Below are 21,072 nucleotides of genomic sequence, written 5' to 3' on the forward strand. Positions count from 1 at the left end.
GACAGAAGCCAAGTCTCCCATTTCTCTTTCTCGTAATATTTTGTAATACAAAAACATCTTCTGATTGCTGGCTAGATAACATGTTTTAGTTCAGGGCTGATGGTGAAATAAAAACAAAATGATTATATGGATTGAAAGGGAAGGAATCTTAATTATCATCCCATATATCTGCATTGCTTAATGTCATGCACACAGACGTATTCAAAATTGTGATAGAAATCTGTGAATCTATGGGTGGAATATCTTGTATACAAATTCCACTGAACGTATGGAGGAGTGCCTCCACCCACATTGTTCAGCACAGACACTGAGATCCACCTCTGAGGGCCTTCTGGTGGTTTTCCCTCATTGTGAGAAGTGAGGCTACAGGGAACCAGGCAGAGGGCCTTCTCGGTAGTTGAACTCCCTCTTGTCAGATGTCAAGGAAATAAACAATTATCTGACTTTTAGAAGACATCTGAAGGCAGCCCTGTATAGGGAAGTTTGTAATGTTTGATTTCTTAACCGTGTTTTAATTTGTTGGAAGCAACTCAGTGTGGCTAAGGCCACCCAGTCAGATGGGCGTAATAATAATAATAATAATAATAATAATAATAATAATAATAATATAGGAATTTCTGAATGTGGAGCACATCCCCCCCCACTGCCTTTCTGTTGTGCTTTGCTGCCTTTTTTGAAATAGGATTGTTGAAATTGGGCTTATCAGACACCACTGCATGCAAGTCTTACCCAAACTCTGATCCCGACCATGGTGGCAGGTGCACAGGAAGGTCTATGCTACATTCCACCCAGAATATGGGAACATTTCTGAATGTTCAAGCCCTATATTGGCTTGAATCAAGCCTCAGTTAACTTTTTGTGTGTGACACCATTAGCTGAAACATGAAATGGTGTTATTTTGAGCATATTGGAATTCTTTTTCCAAGTTATGTGCTGTTTAGTACAGTGGTGCCCCGCAAGACGAACGCCTCGCAAGATGGAAAACCCGCTAGAAGAAAGGGTTTTCCGTTTTGGAGGCGCTTCGCAAAATGAATTTCCCTATGGGCTTGCTTCGCAAGACGAAAATGTCTTGCGAGTTCCTGCGGGGTTTTTTCCCTCCCCCCCCCCTTTTCCTAAGCCCTAAGCCGCTTATCAGCTGATCCACTAAAAGCCGCTAAACCGCTAATAGCGCTAATCCGCTAAGCTGTCAATGGGCTTGCTTCGCAAGACGAAAAAGCCGCTATACGAAGAGCCTCACGGAACGGATTAATTTCGTCTTGCGAGGCACCACTGTACAGGGGTCAGCAATTTTTTAAAGCTGCAGGCCAGTACACTGTCCCTCAGACCTTATGGTGGGCTGGAGAAGTGGCACCGGGGGGGGGGGGAGCTGGAAGAAGAGGCAAGGGGGGCAAGTAGTCCTCCTCCCCACCCACCAACCTTAGCCTCTGCCACCACCACCGCCATTGCTGCTGCTTCTTGTGGGTAGGCAAAGCGAGCGCATACACTCCACTCTGGCCCACAGGAGCACCAGGGTGGCGGCGGAGGGAAGATGAGTGGCACTTAAGGGCTGGCTCCAGAGAGGGGCTGCTTAAAATGGCACTCAGCCAGCTCAGCCCAGCCCCCTTCCTTCTCTAGGCAGGGTGGGGAGAAGCCAGGAGGAGGGAGGGAGGAGGCGCTGCCACGGTGTGTGTGTGTGGGGGGGATGGAATGGCGCAGCCTGAACGAACAGAATCCCCACGCCGATCCACAGACAGCCTGTTACGATATGGATGCAATGCAGCTGCAAAGTGCTAGCTTGAAAAGTAAACATGATGGGAATGTTGGGACTGCCCATGGGAAACAGAGGGACAGTTAATTCACAGTGCGAAGCACCGGAATTAGCTTAGAGTGTAGTATGAGCTCTTCTGTTTGTTCCTGTCCAGGAAGTGTTTGTCACTAGACTGCTGGAGCTTGAAGAGAGCAGTCATGTTTTTTGTAATGCTGCAAAGACAGAAATAAAGGCATGTAAATACGTTTCTGTCTATCTCTTTCCCCTGCCCGGGGGGGGGCAGGAAAGAGGGGCGGTGTTCTTCTCACGCTGAGAAGGATCGCCTATCGAGACCTAGCCTGGATCTTGCCGGGGAATGCAGCCAGAGAGGTCAACAGGGAATCATGCCGGGTGCCTGGGGGAGTTGCCAGTTTCTCCTGATAAAGGCTTGATTTCCAACAGGCAATTGGGCCTGATCCAGCCCGCGGGCCTTAGTTTGCCGACCCCTGGTTTAGTAGCTAGGGATGGGGGAGAAACCTGATTTAGTTCACATTTAAGGCCAAAGCTACATCACTCACACTTTTGGAAACAGCAAGCGCACTGAAACACAGCCATCCTCTGAAATTCACATTTCTCCATGAAGTAAGCTCCCATTTGGGTGGGGCAAGGCTTGCTGATCAGCACTGATTGTGCACTCTATTAATATCTTCCTAGTGCAGCTGAACAGGCTCACTGTCTGTACCTATCAGCTGATTGGCGATGAGAGCAAGCCCCCCTGGACTTTAAAGGGGCTCACTGCAACCACTGATCAGCTGACCGGCAGCTCCAGTGAGCCCCGTTGAACTCTGACAGGTGGGCATAGCTGCTCACTTGCCAAAGGTGGTGCATGGAGCTGGGGGCATTAAGGCTCTGTTCTGCTGGCCAGTTCCAGTTCCTCACCCTTCATGTAGTGTACAGCATGTCAGATGTAGGCTTGTGAGGGCCAGGTTCACACCTGTACTAAGCCATGATGGTCGCTGGTTGAGCTTCGGCCAATCACTCCCTATTCCCTGATTTAATAACCTCTCACGACATTGTTGTAAGGGCAGAATAGGGTAGTAGTGATATGAGCACCTCAATCTCAATAGTGGTGACAGATTTCAGCACGTCATTTGGTTCAATGTCCTTGAGATCAAGGTCACTGGAGACTTACACAATTTCTACAATATAAGATTATTTTTACAATGTATATGCTGAACGTAAGATGGAAGGCTCATAACACTGGCACTCCCAACAGATTCAGATTCCTCATTAGGTTTCTCTGGAGCCATAGCTTATGATGCTGTGCAGAGAGAAAGCATCTTTTTTTTGAACCCCAGCCCCACCCCAAGGCACATTTCTCCTTCTTACACACTTAAACAACCCCCTCCCCACACACCTTGATGTCATAACCTCTAGCTGGACAAGAGGAGTAGAAGAAAGAAATACTCCCTTATACTGGGCTTCCAGAAATGCCTCCAGCTCTTTAACTCCTGTGAACTCACCACCCCAGCAATCCCGTTTTTCTGCATAATCTTACCGTACCACTATAAAATCATGGGAAAAGGGGATCTCAAAAAAACCATTTAGTCCAACCCCCAAGGGCATTACAGTACCCTTGGAGGAAGGAAGGAAGGACACAAATATACTTAGTGTCTGGAAACTATTTGTTCAAATTTAAATACCACAGCCCTCCTCAAGAGGTCAAGCCTGAGAACATTTACCTGGTTTGGCTCTGGAGCAGCTCAGAGAGTTTGGAGACAGGTGTGTGTGTGTGTGTTTACACACACACACACACACACACACACACACACAGTGGTACTTTGGGTTACAGACGCTTCAGGTTACAGACGCTTCAGGTTACAGACGCTTCAGGTTACAGACTCCACTAACCCAGAAATAGTACCTCGGGTTAAGAACGTTGCTTCAGGATGAGAACAGAAATCATGCTCCAGTGGCGCAGCAGCAGTGGGAGGCCCCATTAGCTAAAGTGGTGCTTCAGGTTAAGAACAGTTTCAGGTTAAGAACGGACCTCCGGAACAAATTAAGTTCTTAACCCAAGGTACCACTGTGTATATATATATACAGTGATACCTCATGTTACATTTGCTTCATGTTACGTTTTTTCAGGTTGCGTCCCGCGGCAACCCGGAAGTACTGGAACGGGTTACTTCTGGGTTTCGCTGCTTGTGCATGAGCGCTAAATCGTGCTTCACGCATGCGCACAAGCGCCAAATTGCGCCACGCACCTGCGCAGATACGGCACTTCAGGTTGCGGGCTTTTCATGTTGCGATCGGGCCGCCAGAACGGATCCCGTTCGCAACCAGAAGTAGGTAAAGGTAAAGGTACCCCTGCCCGTACGGGCCAGTCTTGACAGACTCTGGGGTTGTGCGCCCATCTCACTTAAGAGGCCAGGGGCCAGCGCTGTCCGGAGACACTTCCGGGTCACGTGGCCAGCGTGACATTGCTGCTCTGGCCAGAGCCAGAGCCAGAGCCAGAGCCGCACACGGAAACGCCATTTACCTTCCCGCCGGTAAGCGGTCCCTATTTATCTACTTGCACCCGGAGGTGCTTTCGAACTGCTAGGTTGGCAGGCGCTGGGACCGAGCAGCGGGAGCGCACCCCGCCGCAGGGATTCGAACCGCCGACCTTTCGATCGGCAAGTCCTAGGTGCTGAGGCTTTAACCCACAGTGCCACCTGCGTCCCGTAACCAGAAGTACCACTGTATATAATATTTTCTTACGAAAAGAACTGGTTTGGTTTAGGGACTCCCTGACCTCGTCATTGCTCCTGGGACGTGCTATCTGTGCGCGCTTTCAGCAGCGCTCCCAGGATACAACCTGCACATTATTTTTTTAAAAAGCAAATTAGATTGCTATAGACACATCAGAAGTCTCCAGGGCTTTCCCCCCTGCTCCAAAGGGAACTGGCCTTTCAACGGCGGCCTTGAATATCCCATGGTATTACCTGCTCTTGGATTTTCTACTGTTCTGAAAAACACTCCATTACTTTTTTTTTCTCCTTCTCTCTCTTGCACATAAGGTCCTGGAGAGTTGTAAAGAAAAGAATCAAAATTAAAATATGCATTTAAAACACTACACTTCTAAAGGATATGGCTGCGATCTGGTGCAATGACACTATACTGCAATCTTTGGTAATGAGTTCTGTTGAGGTCGATGAGATTGAACATAAGAAGAGCCCCACCGCCTGTTATCGGATCAAAGGTGCATCTAATCCAGCGTTCACTGTTGGGATGTGAAGGCAGCAGCTCTCCCCTGTTTGCCTCCAGCATCTAGCATTCAGAGGCATACTGCATTTAAGGCTGCTGTTTTATGGCCGCTTTTCTGGAAGCCCCAATGGGGAAGAGCCATGGCTCAGCGGTAGAACATCTGCTTTGCATGGAGAGGGTCCCTGGTTCAATCCCTGGTATCTCCAGGAACGGCTGGGAGAGGGGGCTGTCTGAAACCCTAAATAGCTGCTGCCCATCAAGAGTACATGAGGGCTTCCCAGTCTGTGGTCTGTGGGCCACCATTGGTCCACAAGCTTCATTCAGGTGGTGTGTAATGCGTCTCTGTGGATTTATGGTCAGGAGATGGCACATCCACCATGTTAAATATTCATACTGCTTTTTTTATTGCTTCTTTTAATTCTTATATTGTACTTTATTGAATTCCAGTTTGAATTCCAGTATATGGAATAGTAAAATAAAAAATGTAACAAAGAAAAGAAGCAATGAAATATGGTGAAAAACCATACGGTATCAAGTATAGTGCACCTTACAGAAAAATCATTAAGTGGCCCGTGAGAAATTTTTCAAATGGTCCATGGGAAAAAATGGCTGGGAAGCACTGGAGCTGACAATACTGAGCTAAAGGGACCAATGGTCTAACTCTGTATAAGACCCAGGTAGGTAGTCGTGTTGGTCTGACGCAGTCGAAATAAAAAAATAAAATTGTGCATGCACACAAAAGCTTATTCCCAGAACAAACTTAGTTTGTTTCTACGGTGCTACTGAACAATTTTTAAATTTATTTCGTCTGTATAAGACCGCTTCCTATGTTCTTGTTGCAAAGTGAATGTGCTGTACTTAGAATCAGGGGTGCAGCTCACATAATATCCATGAAATCTGGGGATATTCTGGTTTGACTTTGCTTTTGTTCTTTGTGCAAAGAAATATTTATTGTATTTATTTATTTATCAAAATATTTATTTGTATTTATTTCTTTTTTTAAAATTAAATTTGCATACCGCCCTATACCTCTAAATCTCAGGGCGTGTGTTTAGAATACACACACATACACACACACACAGTGTTTTGTAAATAAAAATGTTCAAAGCAGTGTTCAAAAGCATAAGATGACAAATCATGAAATTTTAAAATAAAATGAAACCATAGCTAAAAACAATAAAATTTAAAAGTCAAGACGATGGACAGGGAAATCAGGCAGGGCTTATTCCAGCTAGGATTTGTTTTGACCATCCCTGGACTTGCTTCCCATTCCAGACCAGACCAGTGCTTTGCAAACTTTCTAATTTCGCAGCACCCTTCCCATCTTGACCGAAGTGAGTGGAACTCTCCCTTAGATGGGAGGCAGTGCAGCAGGAGCAAGGGAACAATGGAAAGGGTGGAAATGTTAGGGTGAACTTTGTAGGAAAGGTTAAGCACTGGGAAGGGCGAGTATAGTCAGCAAGTTTACCTCTGTTCAGATACTGAACTTAGTTATCTAAGCGGAAGCTGCAGCAAAATGTTGTAGTGGGTAGATTGCTTCTGTTCAAGGTTTCAGCCAGCCAGGTCCTGTTTTATGACACAGCCAGTCACTGATTTTCCAGTTGTTCCCCCCCCCCCCGCCGCCAGCATTTTGTAGCCACCACACATGCTCAGTTCTCAATGAGCTGCACTTGGGCTTTGAACCTCCTTAGTGCCCCCCCCACACACTATTTTTGTACTTCCAGAAATCTTGTTTCCCAAAACCTGCTACCTCCTTCTTGTGCTTGGTGATGTTTTGGAAACATAAATTCACACCAGGGAGCTTGCTATTAGTTTATACCAAAGGTGTGGAAACCTCAGGCCTAGGGGCTATGTAAGGGTGAAAATGAGTTCGCTATTCACAGGCAAACAGGAATTTCATGTAGGAAAGAGAGGGAAGAAGAAAGGGTATCTCCATTCATTCTTCAACAGTCCACATGCTAGTTGCAGGGGAAGGAAAACTCAACTCTTCATGAGCAGAATGGAAACAGTGGGCTAGTGTTGGAGGGGTGGATTGCTATGTCCTTCTGTGCTGATTGCCTTGGTAGAACTTGGGAGTACATTTAACCCGCCCTCCCAATAAACCCCTAACCTGTAACTTGCGTTTCAATGGTAGTTGTTTCTCCAAGGTCAGCATGGAAATGCCAACTGCTAGATTCTTAGCAAGCTGGCAACTTTGGTTTTTATTTGGCAGGCTAGTAACTTTTGAGGGCTTATTTAGAAGGCTGAAGTAAATAAACACATGCAATTCCTGGCGACAAGCTATTCTGTGATGGTTAACTACATTTTACAGTGGTACCTCGGGTTACATACACTTCAGGTTACATATGCTTCAGGTTACAGACTCTGCTAACCCAGAAATATTACCTCGGGTTAAGAACTTTGCTTCAGGATGAGAACAGAAATTGTGCAGCAGTGGCTCAGCGGTAGCAGGAGGCCCCGTTAGCTAAAGTAGTGCTTCAGGTTAAGAACAGTTTCAGGTTAAGAACAGACCTTCAGAACCAATTAAGTTCTTAACCCGAGGTACCACTGTATTTCATTCTCCCTCTAAGAAGGCATGCTGGGGACAGAGGCATGATGTCTTGCCTCCTTTTTGAGGGATGCTATTGAGTAGCTTGCTCATAGATAGCAAGTGGCCCACAGGCAGCCACTGAACTGCTTTGGCCAGGGAAGATAGCAGAGTTGATAGAGCATAAGACTCTTAATCTCAGGATTTGAGCCCTACACTGGGCAAAATATCCCTCACGGTCCGTTCCAACTCTATTATTCTCCTATGACCTGCTCATAGTCTGACACTCTAACCACTACTCAACGCTGTCCTCGTTCCATTTCCCCATTCTTTTGCCTGGAAGACCATCTTGTCTCCCCATTTCCACCCCTGCCAAAACTTTAGCAAGTACAAACATTTTAAAAAAAGTAGTGTGTGGGGATAAACAGAATTGCATACTTAAAAACAACAACACCCTGATCCTTGGTTGGCCGAGGAACCGTTTCGGTGCGTCTCTAACTCCTTGGCAATGCCTTGCCGTTTCTGAAAACCCCAGAATCCCATTTCTCTCTCGGGGGGGGGGGCACCCTAGCCTTGGCAGGCGAGCCTGTAAGAGGAGAGGCCTCGGAGGAGAGCACGTTTCCAAAAAAGAAGTGCTTCTTCTGGTGTCTCCCCCTCGGGACTTCCACACGTGTTTGCAAAGGCAGGCGATGTCTCTCCTTCTCCCGCGCCAAGCCCAGCCGGGACCTTACGGGAACCTGCTTCCTCGCTAGCCGGTTAGTGGAGACCCGCCTTAAGGAAGCGGCGAGGGAGGGAGAAGCAGCAGCAGCAGCAGCAGCAGCAGTTGAGTAGCAATAGCAGCAGCAGCAGCAGCGAAGGGAGGCAGCCGCTGGGGCCTCTCGTCTCCGCGCCTCGGCAAGAAGACGTCGCCCCCGGGGAAAGAGGCGCCGCGCCGGGAAGGCAAACCCATGCGGACTCACTAAGCAGCTGCCGGGCTGGGAAAGAAGCCAGGTAAGGGCGGCGCGCAGCTTCGGTGGTCGCCCGTGCGCGCAGCGCGGAGAAGGCGGATGCTCTGCGCGCAGGCGGGCGGCGCCTGGGCCTAGCGGAGCCGCGGGTTCGCGTGCGGGGTCTGCCCGGCGCGACGCCGCAGCTGGGCAGCGCAGGAGCCGGTGGTGGTTGCGGTGGCGGCGCCTTCCTTCCCGCTCGCCACGAGGCTTCCTCCGCCGCAGGACCCGGTGCGCGCCAGGCTGCCGTGGAGCCTCCGAGCGCCTTTCACCTCGGGGCTTCCGCGCTCGGCTGCGGGCGCCTGGGAAGCCCGGGGGCGCCGGCATCGTTGTCTTGCTCGGCAGGGGGAAAGGGGAGCCCGGTCCAGGCCTCGGGGAGGTGCTGCCGCGGGGACTCCTCCTCCTCCTCCTCGGCCGCCTCCCTCTCCAGGCCAGGCGGCGAGAGAGTCCCCGGGAAAGCAGCGGCGGCGTGGCTGAGCCTCGGAGGAGGAGCAGGGTCTCTTCTCTCGGCCGGGAAACTGTGAGTCTCCTCCTGGAACTCCTCGGGGCCTCGTGGCCCTGATAGGGACCTAAGAGGCAGGGGGCTTTATTAGGGTTCTGTCTCGACCCCCTCACCCACCCCGAGCCTGGGTCAGCCCCAGAACCTGTTGTCGATGCAACGGGCTCACGTGGTACAGGTGTGAAGAAGACGAGGCCACCACCGATCATGTGCAGAAGGCTTTGTCCTCGCGGTGTGGCTGATGCTGAGCACCCCTCGCATTTTCTTTGTTTGGGAGCTAACCCACAGGTTTCCACTCGCATCGATAGATGGGACTAGCGGGGCAGGAGTAGTACTCGCCCTTCCTCACAATCTGTTTTGATTCTGGGGGTCAGCTTCCCCGCCACATGTGATGTAGCAGTGGACTCAGAAGTGCTGTGAACATGGGCTAAGTGCTCTCTCCCCAATTGAATAATCCCAGCATGTCTCAGCATATCTGGGTCAAGGGGAAATTCCGCGAGGGTGAGCCTTAGCACTCCTCGTTTTAGAAATGAGAGGCCTCTCAACAGTATAACCTTATAGGGAAAATTGTGAAGTGGTTGACTTATTTATTTTATTTATTAACTTTGATTAGGACTCTCTTTTTTTTTTTAAGTGGTCCATCCCAAATCAGTTGTCTGGGTGTTCTCTCTAGATTCCAGTTTGTAAATAGTAACTAATTCTCTTCCTCCTCCTCCTCCTTATTATTGATTTAATGCAGGCAGTATAAAATGGGAGTGCTGTGAAAGAGTATGAATGGAATGCAGGGCTGGCCCTACTGTTAGGCAGAGTGAGGACTTCAGGAGAACTACATCTCTGTAAAGCACATGTTGTTGTTGCCATGGGAACACTGGCAGCAAAGGTCTTTCAGTGACAGTCCATTTCCTGGTCTGACCATATACCTTTACATACATTGTGAGTTTCTCCACATTCCCTGCCCCACCAGCCTTCAGGAACTTGTCGCTTAGTAGTTGCAAGTCATGAGGTTAATAATTGTTTATGCTAGAACCAGCACTTGCATGTGGGTGGGTGTTGGAACTGCAGGGAAGCTATTTCCAGTTGTATTCTTGAGGTGAGAGTAACATGGGCTCTGCCTGGAGTATTTATATCTGCCTGTTGCCAGGGCTGGCCTCTATTGGGGCAACTGAGGCATCCCTCACATCGTTTTATCGTGTTTTTAATATTCTGTTGGGAGCTGCCCAGAGTAGCCGGGGAGGCCTGGCCAGATGGGCGGGGTATAAGTAGTAAATTATGATTATTATTGTTACTATCCGTTGCATCTGCCATCCATCCGGAACTCTAGGCTGCTAGTTAAAATTCTGCTGCATCTCCTGTCACCATGGCAATGATGTTTGAGGTCATTGAAGCTGGCATGAAGGAATAATACTACTATAGCAATGGGACCATGGATCCTTGTTTAACCTCAACAGGAAACCACAGGAGAAGCAGTACAGGAAGTGAGAGGATGCAAGGTTTACCTGTAGGTATCTAATGGCCGGCTAGCCAAGCTAGACTTCTCTGTGGCTCTTGGTGCACTCATGGTTGGAACATGTATATGTGGATGTTTGTGCACTCCCACAGAAGGAGCGATTGTTCATCAAGCCTCACTCACCTGAGACCTGGAGAAGCAAGAGGTCAGGGCCTCAGCCTGGAAGCAGTGGCATCTTAAAAACCTTTTACTATGTTCCTGCTCAAACTATATGTTGAGCCAGCTACATATAGCCTTTAACCAAGTGCTTAGCAGAGTATCATGATATTTTCACAACCCCTTGTAGGGAAGCACAGAGTGAAAGAGTGTTCAGTTCAGCTTGTGTTACAAGCAGCCAGATTTTTAAGCATTCAAAGCCAGAACTGGCTAGGTTTTTGTATGATTTGTATGACTGGTCATCAAATTTCACCATGTATTTCACAAATAGTGATTCATTTTAGTTTTTGCTTTCTAAATCTGGGAATAAGCCCAAAGTATGGTACTGTACATAAGATTCTTTCACATTAGTCATTAAGACTCTTTTCCTTCCCTCTTTTTTTAAACCAATGCTTAGGATTGAATCTCAACCCATCTACTTTTATAGAAGCAGTCATTAAGTTATCACTTGAGCAGAAAGTTTTGTGTTACTGCAAACAGATTGGTTAACAGCTGCCTCCTTGTGTCCTTTCCCAGTTCAAACATTCCTCATGTGGAGGTTTATCTGATATACCAATCCTCTTCAAAGACCCATCAAAAATAAGGTTAAGGTTTCTGGGTGGGTGAATTTTTTTGCCATTAATAGGTGTCTGTTAAGCTCAATGCACTTATTTTTGTGTGTTGAGAATTGTTAACCAACACATAGAATGAAAACTGCTAATGACGCCTTATGAAGCATTGATCTTGGTTGTTGGATAGGTAGTTCTGTATAGATAAGTACATGTGAATGGTGTGCCCTTGTAGACCTCCTATACCAAAATTGGGGGGGGGGAATAACAGGGCACACTGCTTTGAATGATGTAGCAAGCCAAATGATATCTAATCAGGCCTGCATGTTCATGCAGTTCTAGTAAACTCATAGTTTGACTTACTGTGTCATGCGAACCAGATGCTACCTTTAAAAATCCTTAACCTTTCTGTTCTCCATCTAATGGTTCTGTGTCTAGAAAACTTGATGCAACACTTTCTTGATAGGCTTAATTTATTTTTTTAACCAAAGGGAGGTACATTTAGAAAGGATATATAGTGGTACCTCGGGTTACATATGCTTCAGGTTACATACGCTTCAGGTTACAGACTCTGCTAACCCAGAAATTGTACCTCGGGTTAAGAACTTTGCTTCAGGATGAGAACAGAAATCGTGCTCTGGCGGCATGGCGGCAGTGAGAGGTCCTGTCAGGGGTTCAGGGAGAGAGGCGCAGAGGAGGGAGGAGACCGAGAGTGAGGGAGAAGGATTCCAGCCTGACGAGGAAGAGGACGACAATGACCCGAGATGGTCCATGAGTCCGTCCAGTGAATCGGAGGATTCCCAAGAGGGAGCCCCCCTGGTCAAGCCAAGGGGAGCCCAAGGGGGAAGCAGTCAGGAGCAGGGAAACGTAGGGGGAACCGCCAGTGGGAGTTGGAGATCGAGACCTGCTTCTCCACCGGAACGGAGTGAAGAGGGTGGAGTTACCAGTGTGTCGGGAGGAACAGAACAAGGAGCAGAGGGGGGAAGGAGATCGGGGCAAGACGTCCTGCCGGAAGGGGCGGAAAGCAGTACCGGGAGCAGTGTGGCTGTTGAAAGGAAGGTCAGGAGCAACGTACGCGCGCCAAGTTCAAATGTGGAGGCGCGCGGAAGTGGGGAGAGCTCTGGGGAGGAGCCTGGTGCTAAAGCACGAAGGAGGGGGCAGCAGGCAGGAGAAGACTCAGCCTCTGGGGAGTCCCGGAAAGAGGGAACACAGGGGGGCAGGAAGACCCTGCGGAAAAGGAAGGAGAGGAAAAGGTGGAGCAGCACAAGCCTCTTAAATTGGTGCAGGGGAGGGACGGACTCAGAGGGGACTTCTAACATCTAAGGGTAACAGATGTGGAGCCACGGAGTTTGGATGTAATGACGACAATGATCTTCAATAAAACCTTTTATATATAACTTGGACTGGACTTTGGTCTCTTGTGAGCTGGGACCCAGGGTGGCTCTGACAGTAAGTCCCCTCCAAAGAACGCAAAAATTTTTTTTTGCAAAGCTCACGAACGGTGACAGCCATGAGTGCGGAGGAGCAGTTGACAGCTCTGCGAACTACAGTTTCCGAACTCACTGCTGCAGTCCTTGCGTCTCAGAAGAAGCATGACGAAATGGAGAAGCGCTGCCAGGACCTGCAAACCAGGTGGGAACGTGCAAGCAGGGAAGGGTTCCCAGGGTCCAGATCAGAAGGGATTGGACTTGGACGGAGGGGGGGCAGCCTAGTCACCCACTTCGATGGGAACCTGAAGCACTACCCCAGTTTCAGAGCAGACGTTTTGTATGCATTGCACTTGCTTCGTCATGACTTTAAAGATGAGGAGGAGAAAGTGGGGTTTATTGTTTCTCACTTGCATGGGCCGGCCAGAGACTGGTTGCGCAATTTGTGGCGTGAAGATGGCCCTGCCCGCCGCGATGCAGATGAATTCATTAAAGCAATGGATGCCTGCTTCCAGTCAACTGTAGATGTGGATCTTGCACGCAGGGAAATTTTTGGATTGCGGCAAGGCAAAGCCACTGTGCGTCAGTACCATTCCAGATTTTTTGCTTTACTGACTGCGCTAAGCTGGGAGAAGGATTGTGCACCTGTGAGGGATTTGTTCTGGGAGGGGTTCAGCGGTCCCATTAAGGATGAACTTGCCAGGGGAGACAGACCCCAGACCCTGGAGGAGCTTGTGCAGAGGGCTTTGGCGATTGGGATAAGGCACGAGGGACGTCCTTGGCACACTGAGGAAGAACGTCAGGTGCGTCCACCAGCGAGGACGTCTTCTTTCATCCCCAGGGAGTTCAGTCAGTCACATCCTTCGCCACTGGGAAGGCAGGGGGAGGAGCCCATGGAACTTGGTGGTGCTAAGGCTCAAGCAACAGCCAGAGCCCCAGCTTCCGGTGCAGTAAAGGCACAGCCTCCTAGAGGGACCAGGAAGTGTTACATTTGCGACAGTGCACAGCACATGGCGAAAGAGTGTCCCCAGAGGCTGCAGAAACACACTGCAGCTTTAGCAACTGTTGCAGCAGAAATGATGCAAGCAGAGCAACCTCAGGGAAACGACAGTGCCTGGCTGGAAGCAGAGCTGCTGGGGCTCAGCCAGGCGAATCTGTAGAGCAGTCCCCAGCGCTTTTGCAACGCACAGACCCTTTACCACCCAAGCCAGCGGTGCAGCTCACTGCAACACTTCAGTTGCCGAATGGAACCACCCTGGAAGTCCCCATCACGATTGATTCTGGGAGCAACGCAGATTTTGTGGGGACGCACTTTGTCAAGCAGCATCGCATAGCGCTTCTGCCAGCGACAACACCTCTGAACGTAGTCACGGTGGATGGCAGGAAATTGCTAGGAGGACAAGTTGTGCAACAGACGCCTCCCATGGTGATGAGGATTGGAAATCATCGAGAAGTCATCAGCTTCAATGTCACCCGCCTTTCAGACACGCCTATAGTATTAGGCATGAGTTGGCTGGAGAGACACAGTCCTGCTGTAGCGTGGTACCAACGGCAGATCACCTTTTGCTCATCGTACTGTGCTCAACATTGCATCCAGTCCAGCCAGGAGGAGGGAGCTGAGCAGCAGTTGCAACTTGGCATGGTGCAGGCAGTACCCCGCAAGTACGAGGGGTTCCTGGAGGTTTTCTGCGAGAAGGAAGCTGACCAGTTGCCGCCCCACAGGCCTTATGATTGTGCCATCGACCTGGTGCCAGGGGCGCAGTTGCCGACTGCAAAGCTGTATTCCATGTCTGAGGACGAGATGCAAGAACTCAGGGAGTTCATAGAGCACAATTTGAAGCGCGGATTCATCCGAGAATCGAAAGCGGTGGGGGGCAGTCCTGTTTTCTTTGTAAAGAAAAAGGACACGCCCCAAAAAAGACTCATTGTGGACTATCGATTCATAAACAGTAAGACCAAACCCAAGGCCTTCCCCATGCCCAAGATAGATGATCTCCTGGCAACCGTAAGGAAGGGGAAGATCTTCACCAAATTGGATCTGCGTGGAGCGTATAACCTCATACGCATCCGGGAGGGCGATGAGTGGAAGACGGCCATGTTCACGCCTCTGGGCACGTACGAATACAGAGTGATGCCATTTGGTCTCCAAAATGGATCTCACGTCTTTCAAGCATTTATGCATCACGTGCTAGCGGGACTTCTATACAAGAAATGCGTGTGTTTCCTCGACGACATCCTGATCTTTTCGGAAACGGAGGAGGCCCATGAGAAGGACGTAAAGGAAGTCCTGCAGAGACTACGGGAGAACAAGCTCTACGCCAAGTTAGAGAAGTGCCAGTTTGATGTGACGGACGTGGATTTCCTAGGCTACAAGCTGTCCGACAAGGGGCTGGCCATGGACAGCGCCAAGGTCCGCGCGGTGTTGGACTGGAAGAGCCCTCGCAATCGGAAGGAAGTCCAAAGATTCATCGGCTTCGCCAACTTCTACCGCAAATTCATCAGAGGTTTTGCAAAGGAGACGGCAGCGATCACGGACACTCTCAGTTCCAAGAAAAAGAGGTTCGTGTGGACGGAACAGGCGGAGCGCTCTTTTCAGAAGCTTAAAAGCCTTTTCGCCTCCGAGGAGCAGCTGCTGCACGTGAATCCAGGCAAGCCCATACGAGTAGAGACCGACGCGTCAGACAGAGCGGTTGGAGCCGTACTCCTGCAAGAAGATCCACATGGAAACTGGAGACCCGGTGCCTTTTACTCCAGAAAGCTCAGCAAAGCGGAGCAAAACTACACCATATGGGACAGGGAGCTGTTAGCCATTCACGCAGCGTTCAAAGCGTGGCGACATTTCCTCATTGGAGCCAAGCACACAGTGCAGGTCCGCACGGATCACAAGAATTTAGAGTATTGGCGCACGGCGAAACTCCAGAGCCAAAGACACATGCGCTGGGCAGAGTTCTTCGCGGATTTCGACTTCAGGATAGAGTACGTCCCAGGGGACTCCAACGTTATAGCCGATGCGCTCTCCAGGAAACCGCAATATCTTGAGGAAGCGGCGCCAATAGCAGCCAGGCACATTTTTGCACCGCAGGCGTGGGCGTGCGCTGCCATCGCTGTCGACCTGGACGCAGTGCGACGCGCGTTGCAGGTAGATCAGTTTGCACAATCCAAAATAGAGGAGCTGCGTAGGGGTTCGCTGAGAGACGATGAGTTCCAGTTACGCGACGGACTGTTAACTCACAAGGGTGCCCTCTACGTGCCGAGCGACGAGCTCCGAGCAAAGGTTCTGCAGCAGTTGCACGACGCTCCCAGTGCGGGCCATTTCGGCAGGGAGAAGACAATAGAACTGGTGGCCAGGGACTTTTGGTGGCCCCAGATGCGAGGAGAAGTAGCGGAGTACGTCGCCAGATGTGACACTTGTCAGAGGTCCAAGCCAGTACACCAGAAGCCGGCGGGCTTGCTGGAACCACTGGAAACACCACAGCAACCGTGGGAGAGGGTGGCGCTGGACTTCGTCACTGACCTGCCCAGTTCCAGAGGCAAGACGGCGGTACTGGTGGTGGTGGACTTGTTCACCAAGATGGCGCACTTCATTCCCTGCGCGAAGGTGGCGACGGCGGAACAGACCGCCAAGCTCTTCATCGACCACGTGTTCCGGGCGCATGGGCTGCCGCGGGCCATCCTGTCCGACAGGGGGCGCCAGTTTATTTCCAATTTTTGGCAGAAGCTCCTAGGTATCCTGCGCGTCAAGATCAACCTAGCGTCGGCAAGACATCCACAAACCAACGGCCAGGCCGAGAGGGTCAACGCGATCATGCAGCAGTACCTGAGATGTTATGCAAATCAGCGACCCACAGCTTGGGTGGACTACCTACCGATGGCGGAGTTTGCCTACAACAACACGAAGCATGCGTCGACGGGGGTGACGCCGTTCTTCGCGAACAATGGACGTCATCCCAGGACCTTCCCGGGGTTCGTAGCACCAAGAGAGGGGGAGCCGCAAGAGGCCGACCAGTTCGCTGCAGAACTACAAGAGGTGCACGAGGAGCTGCGGAGACATTTGGAGCTAGCCAAACAAGCATATAAGGTGCAGGCAGACAAAGGCAGAAGAGTGGGAGAGGACATCCAGGTGGGGGACTGGGTGTGGTTAGCGGCCCAGGCGATGCCAACCAAGTCGTTGGCCAAGAAGAAGCTAGGGCACAGGCAGCTAGGACCATACCAGGTGGAGGCTAAGATCAACCCCGTGGCTTTTCGACTGGCCCTCCCCGAAGGTTCCAGAGTCCACCCGGTTTTTCATAGGTCGGTGCTCACTCCCTACAAGGCCCCGCACAGGTTTCAGGAGTCTGAAACAGTACCGCAGCCACGCACAGAGTCACCTAGGAGGGAGGGATCGCCTAGGGTCGAACCACTCAACGAGGTCACAGAGATCCTGGACTCGAGATGGGGGGAAGAGGGAATAGAATACTTTCTAGTCAGAGAGGGTGCACCAGTCAGTGCCAGTGGGTGGGTGCCGGACTACGCTTTAGACGAACCTCTTTTAAAGGACGAGTTCCATGCCCTTTTCCCACATAAACCCATGCCAGCCGAGTACTTCGATGACTGGCTCTTTACCCCCACATGTTCAGGCAGCACTTTCCACGGCTTTTCTTCAGCCGAGGAAAGAACGCCGAACTCAAACTCGCCCAGGGGATCGTGTTCGGGGGTGGACACAGAGCCCTCTTATTGGTGGGATGAGCAACCAGAGGAAGCCTGGCGCAAGAAATGGCTGAAGGGGCCTTGGCCGGCAGCACCAGACGAAGTAGCAATGGAAGAGGGAACTGCGAACATTTTGGGTGAAGAACCCGAATTCGAACACACGTACACCGAGCTGCCAGCAGAGGTCATGGACGTAGCCGAACTGTATCCTGCATCTACCTCCGAGGAGCTGCAGTTCCCACAACCCGCACCCGATGGGGGGGAGGGGGGAAGGGGGGGCTTCGAGGGGGGGATGGATGTCAGGGGTTCAGGGAGAGAGGCGCAGAGGAGGGAGGAGACCGAGAGTGAGGGAGAAGGATTCCAGCCTGACGAGGAAGAGGACGACAATGACCCGAGATGGTCCATGAGTCCGTCCAGTGAATCGGAGGATTCCCAAGAGGGAGCCCCCCTGGTCAAGCCAAGGGGAGCCCAAGGGGGAAGCAGTCAGGAGCAGGGAAACGTAGGGGGAACCGCCAGTGGGAGTTGGAGATCGAGACCTGCTTCTCCACCGGAACGGAGTGAAGAGGGTGGAGTTACCAGTGTGTCGGGAGGAACAGAACAAGGAGCAGAGGGGGGAAGGAGATCGGGGCAAGACGTCCTGCCGGAAGGGGCGGAAAGCAGTACCGGGAGCAGTGTGGCTGTTGAAAGGAAGGTCAGGAGCAACGTACGCGCGCCAAGTTCAAATGTGGAGGCGCGCGGAAGTGGGGAGAGCTCTGGGGAGGAGCCTGGTGCTAAAGCACGAAGGAGGGGGCAGCAGGCAGGAGAAGACTCAGCCTCTGGGGAGTCCCGGAAAGAGGGAACACAGGGGGGCAGGAAGACCCTGCGGAAAAGGAAGGAGAGGAAAAGGTGGAGCAGCACAAGCCTCTTAAATTGGTGCAGGGGAGGGACGGACTCAGAGGGGACTTCTAACATCTAAGGGTAACAGATGTGGAGCCACGGAGTTTGGATGTAATGACGACAATGATCTTCAATAAAACCTTTTATATATAACTTGGACTGGACTTTGGTCTCTTGTGAGCTGGGACCCAGGGTGGCTCTGACAGGTCCCATTAGCTAAAGTGGTGCTTCAGGTTAAGAACAGACCTCCGGAACGAATTAAAGACTTAACCCGAGGTACCAGTGTACCTTCTAATATTCCAAGCTGCTTAGGGACAAAGGTGCAAAATGCCCAAACTTATTTTAGTGACTTAAAGTACTTTGAATTGTGCTGTTTTCTCATATATTATGTGTCAGAGCTGCCTCCAGGTCCCAGCTCACAGAGGACCAACGCTAGGCTGTAGTTATGTACAAAAGTCTTTATTGAGGTTCAGTTTCCATTTTAAAGCCGCAGCGTGCAGCTCTACGTCTCGACCTTAGACCGGCGAAGTCCCGTCTGAGTCTCCTCCCCTTCCACACCAGTTTAAGACTCTCGCCTTGCTCCACCTCTTCCTAAGTTCCTTTCTCCTCTGGGCCCTCCTGCCCGCTAGGGTTTCATCCTTCCTGGACTCCTCTGACGCTGACCCTGACGATTCTTGCCCCTCCTTCCGGCGGGCTTTAGGACCTGGTTCCCTATTCGGGCTACCTTCTGTGCCGCTCGCCTGTACATTTGAACTTGGCGCGCGCGCCCAGCCTGCAACTTTCCTCTTGACCGTTAACTCGCTCTCCGATGGAGGCGTGGTCAACCCTGACTCATCTTCTCTCGCTGGTGGTGCATATGTGGGCTCTGACACCTGGGACTCCTCCCCCCCACTACGCTCTGGTGGGGAAGCTGGTCCTGATTTCCAACTGCTGCTCTGGGAGTCCCCGCTGGCCCCTTGCTTCTGGGGTGTCCCCCTTGGGTCGCCCCTTGCCCTGCCCATCGGCGCCCCCTTCTGTGAATCTTCCGATTCGCTGGAGAGGCTCATGGAATCTATCGGGCTGCTGTCATCTTCTCCTACGCTGCCCTCGGATTGCTCCCCCTCGCTCTCCATCTCCTCTCCTCCCTGCGCTCCCGCTGAGTCCCTGACATTATGCTTAAAATCTCAGAAGCAGCTAGACATGTTCCTACTAGTTCTTAATCCTATTTAAGTGCACCCATGATACCTAGAAGCAACTTCCATCTTCATCCTAGCATGCATGCATAGAGGGAGCGGCCTACAAGTGGTTGTGTTTTGTTAAACTTGACTTCCTTAGTGGCAATAAGAGGAATGTAGGTCATCATCAGCAAGTCTGGTCCTGTTTCACATAGAGGAGGGAGAAAGGTTGTTTTCTGCTGCTCCAGAGAAGCGGACACAGAGCAATGGCTCCAAACTACAAGAAAGAAGATTCCACCTGAACATTAGGAAGAACTTCCTGACAGTAAGAGCTGTTCGACAGTGGAATTTGCTGCCAAGGAGTGTGGTGGAGTCTCCTTCTTTGGAGGTCTTTAAGCAGAGGCTTGACAACCATATGTCAGGAGTGCTCTGATGGTGTTTCCTGCTTGGCAGGGGGTTGGACTCGATGGCCCTTGTGGTCTCTTCCAACTCTATGATTCTATGATTCTATGGTACTTCTGTAGAGCTTTACAGAAGGCACTTCTTGCAGATACTTGTTAATAATGTTATGCCGTGCCTGATCCCTTTAGATTTAACATGGCTCACTGCATAAACAACACAACTTACAAATTCATTGCAATGTCATTGAAGGGATAAAACTGCCAGCGACTAAGAAGTAATAGAAAGTTATAGGTTTTGCATTGTTTATTGCTAGTCAGTAGGGAAAAGCATTTTGGTACCTTAGAACAGTGTTCCCTAACCTGTGGATCCCAACCTGGGTCACAAAGCTTGCCCAGGTGGGTTACAGTCTTTATAAGTAAACCCGAAATAAACATTGGCTTTAATTTGTAGCTGGGTCCTAATTGAACTGCAGCCTATCAGCAGCAGCACTGACCTCTGCCCATTAACCAGTTGCTGGAACCCATGATGCAAACATCCTTGCTGAATGTAAGCACACACTTGTCTGTTCCAATTTCCTCCTTCCCAGCTGGAGAGGCATTGTAATTCCTCAGTGCCAGCCATGGCTTGCATCCATTTTCTTTCCTTGCCGAAACAACTCTGGGAAAGAGAAGCAGAGAAGGCTTTTGAGGAGCTCCTGTGGGAGAGATGGAGGAAGGTGGAGGGAAAAAGGGGATGTTGGGGAATGATGAAAGGTGTAGCTGTGACAATCTTGTTTAGGATTGCAGTCTGTTAGTGCTGTGGACCTATATAGAGTAACTCTAGTGGAACTCAGTGGAAATTACCGCTGAGTAGATGTTAGTATAGGACTGCCATCCTAAACACACTTAACAGTGCAGCCCTAACCATGTCTACACAGAAATAAGCCGTATTGAATCCAGTGATAAGTGGGCTTGTTTTCCAGCCTTACTAAGCAATATAGCCTACTAAGGTTATGTTTAAGGTTATGTCGCAAGGATGCAATCCGATGTACAGTTACCTGGAAATCAGTCCCATCAAATCTGCTTCAAGTCATAAAACCAAGCTATGGGTGGTGATGCTTAAATATTACTGTTCAATTGATTTGTGGATTTCACCGTTTTATCTGTTGCCCCAGAATAAATAACTTCATGTTGCAAAATGGGAAGGTGGAGAGGTGTTTAGCACCTGGCAGCTCTTTCCACATGTTACACGAGCTGTAACTAAGGTTTGGCAGATGGCTTATGGTTTGTGCAGGAGATCTAAAGCATGAGCCCAGGGTTTGTATGGCACATTAAGACAAACCATACTATAGTT

The 21,072-nt window shown here is 50.3% G+C and overlaps 1 protein-coding gene across 3 annotated transcripts in view; it reads left to right on the forward strand.

Moving 5' to 3' along the window:
• Nucleotides 1-7,755: 7,755 nt before the first annotated feature.
• The window catches only part of GPD2 (glycerol-3-phosphate dehydrogenase 2), a 92,111-nt gene continuing 78,794 nt past the window's right edge, over nucleotides 7,756-21,072 (forward strand). The window contains exon 1 of one of the 3 annotated variants that reach the window (XM_079978356.1): nucleotides 7,756-8,492. The gene's annotated coding sequence lies outside the window, so the exon portion shown is untranslated. Of the gene's footprint in view, nucleotides 8,493-8,915; nucleotides 9,006-10,351; nucleotides 10,483-21,072 lie in introns of those variants that run through there. The other 2 variants (XM_079978357.1, XM_079978358.1) reach the window with 2 other exon arrangements.

Source organism: Podarcis cretensis, assembly GCF_951804945.1.
Source record: "Podarcis cretensis genome assembly, chromosome: 1".
NCBI classification, from domain to species: domain Eukaryota; kingdom Metazoa; phylum Chordata; class Lepidosauria; order Squamata; family Lacertidae; genus Podarcis; species Podarcis cretensis.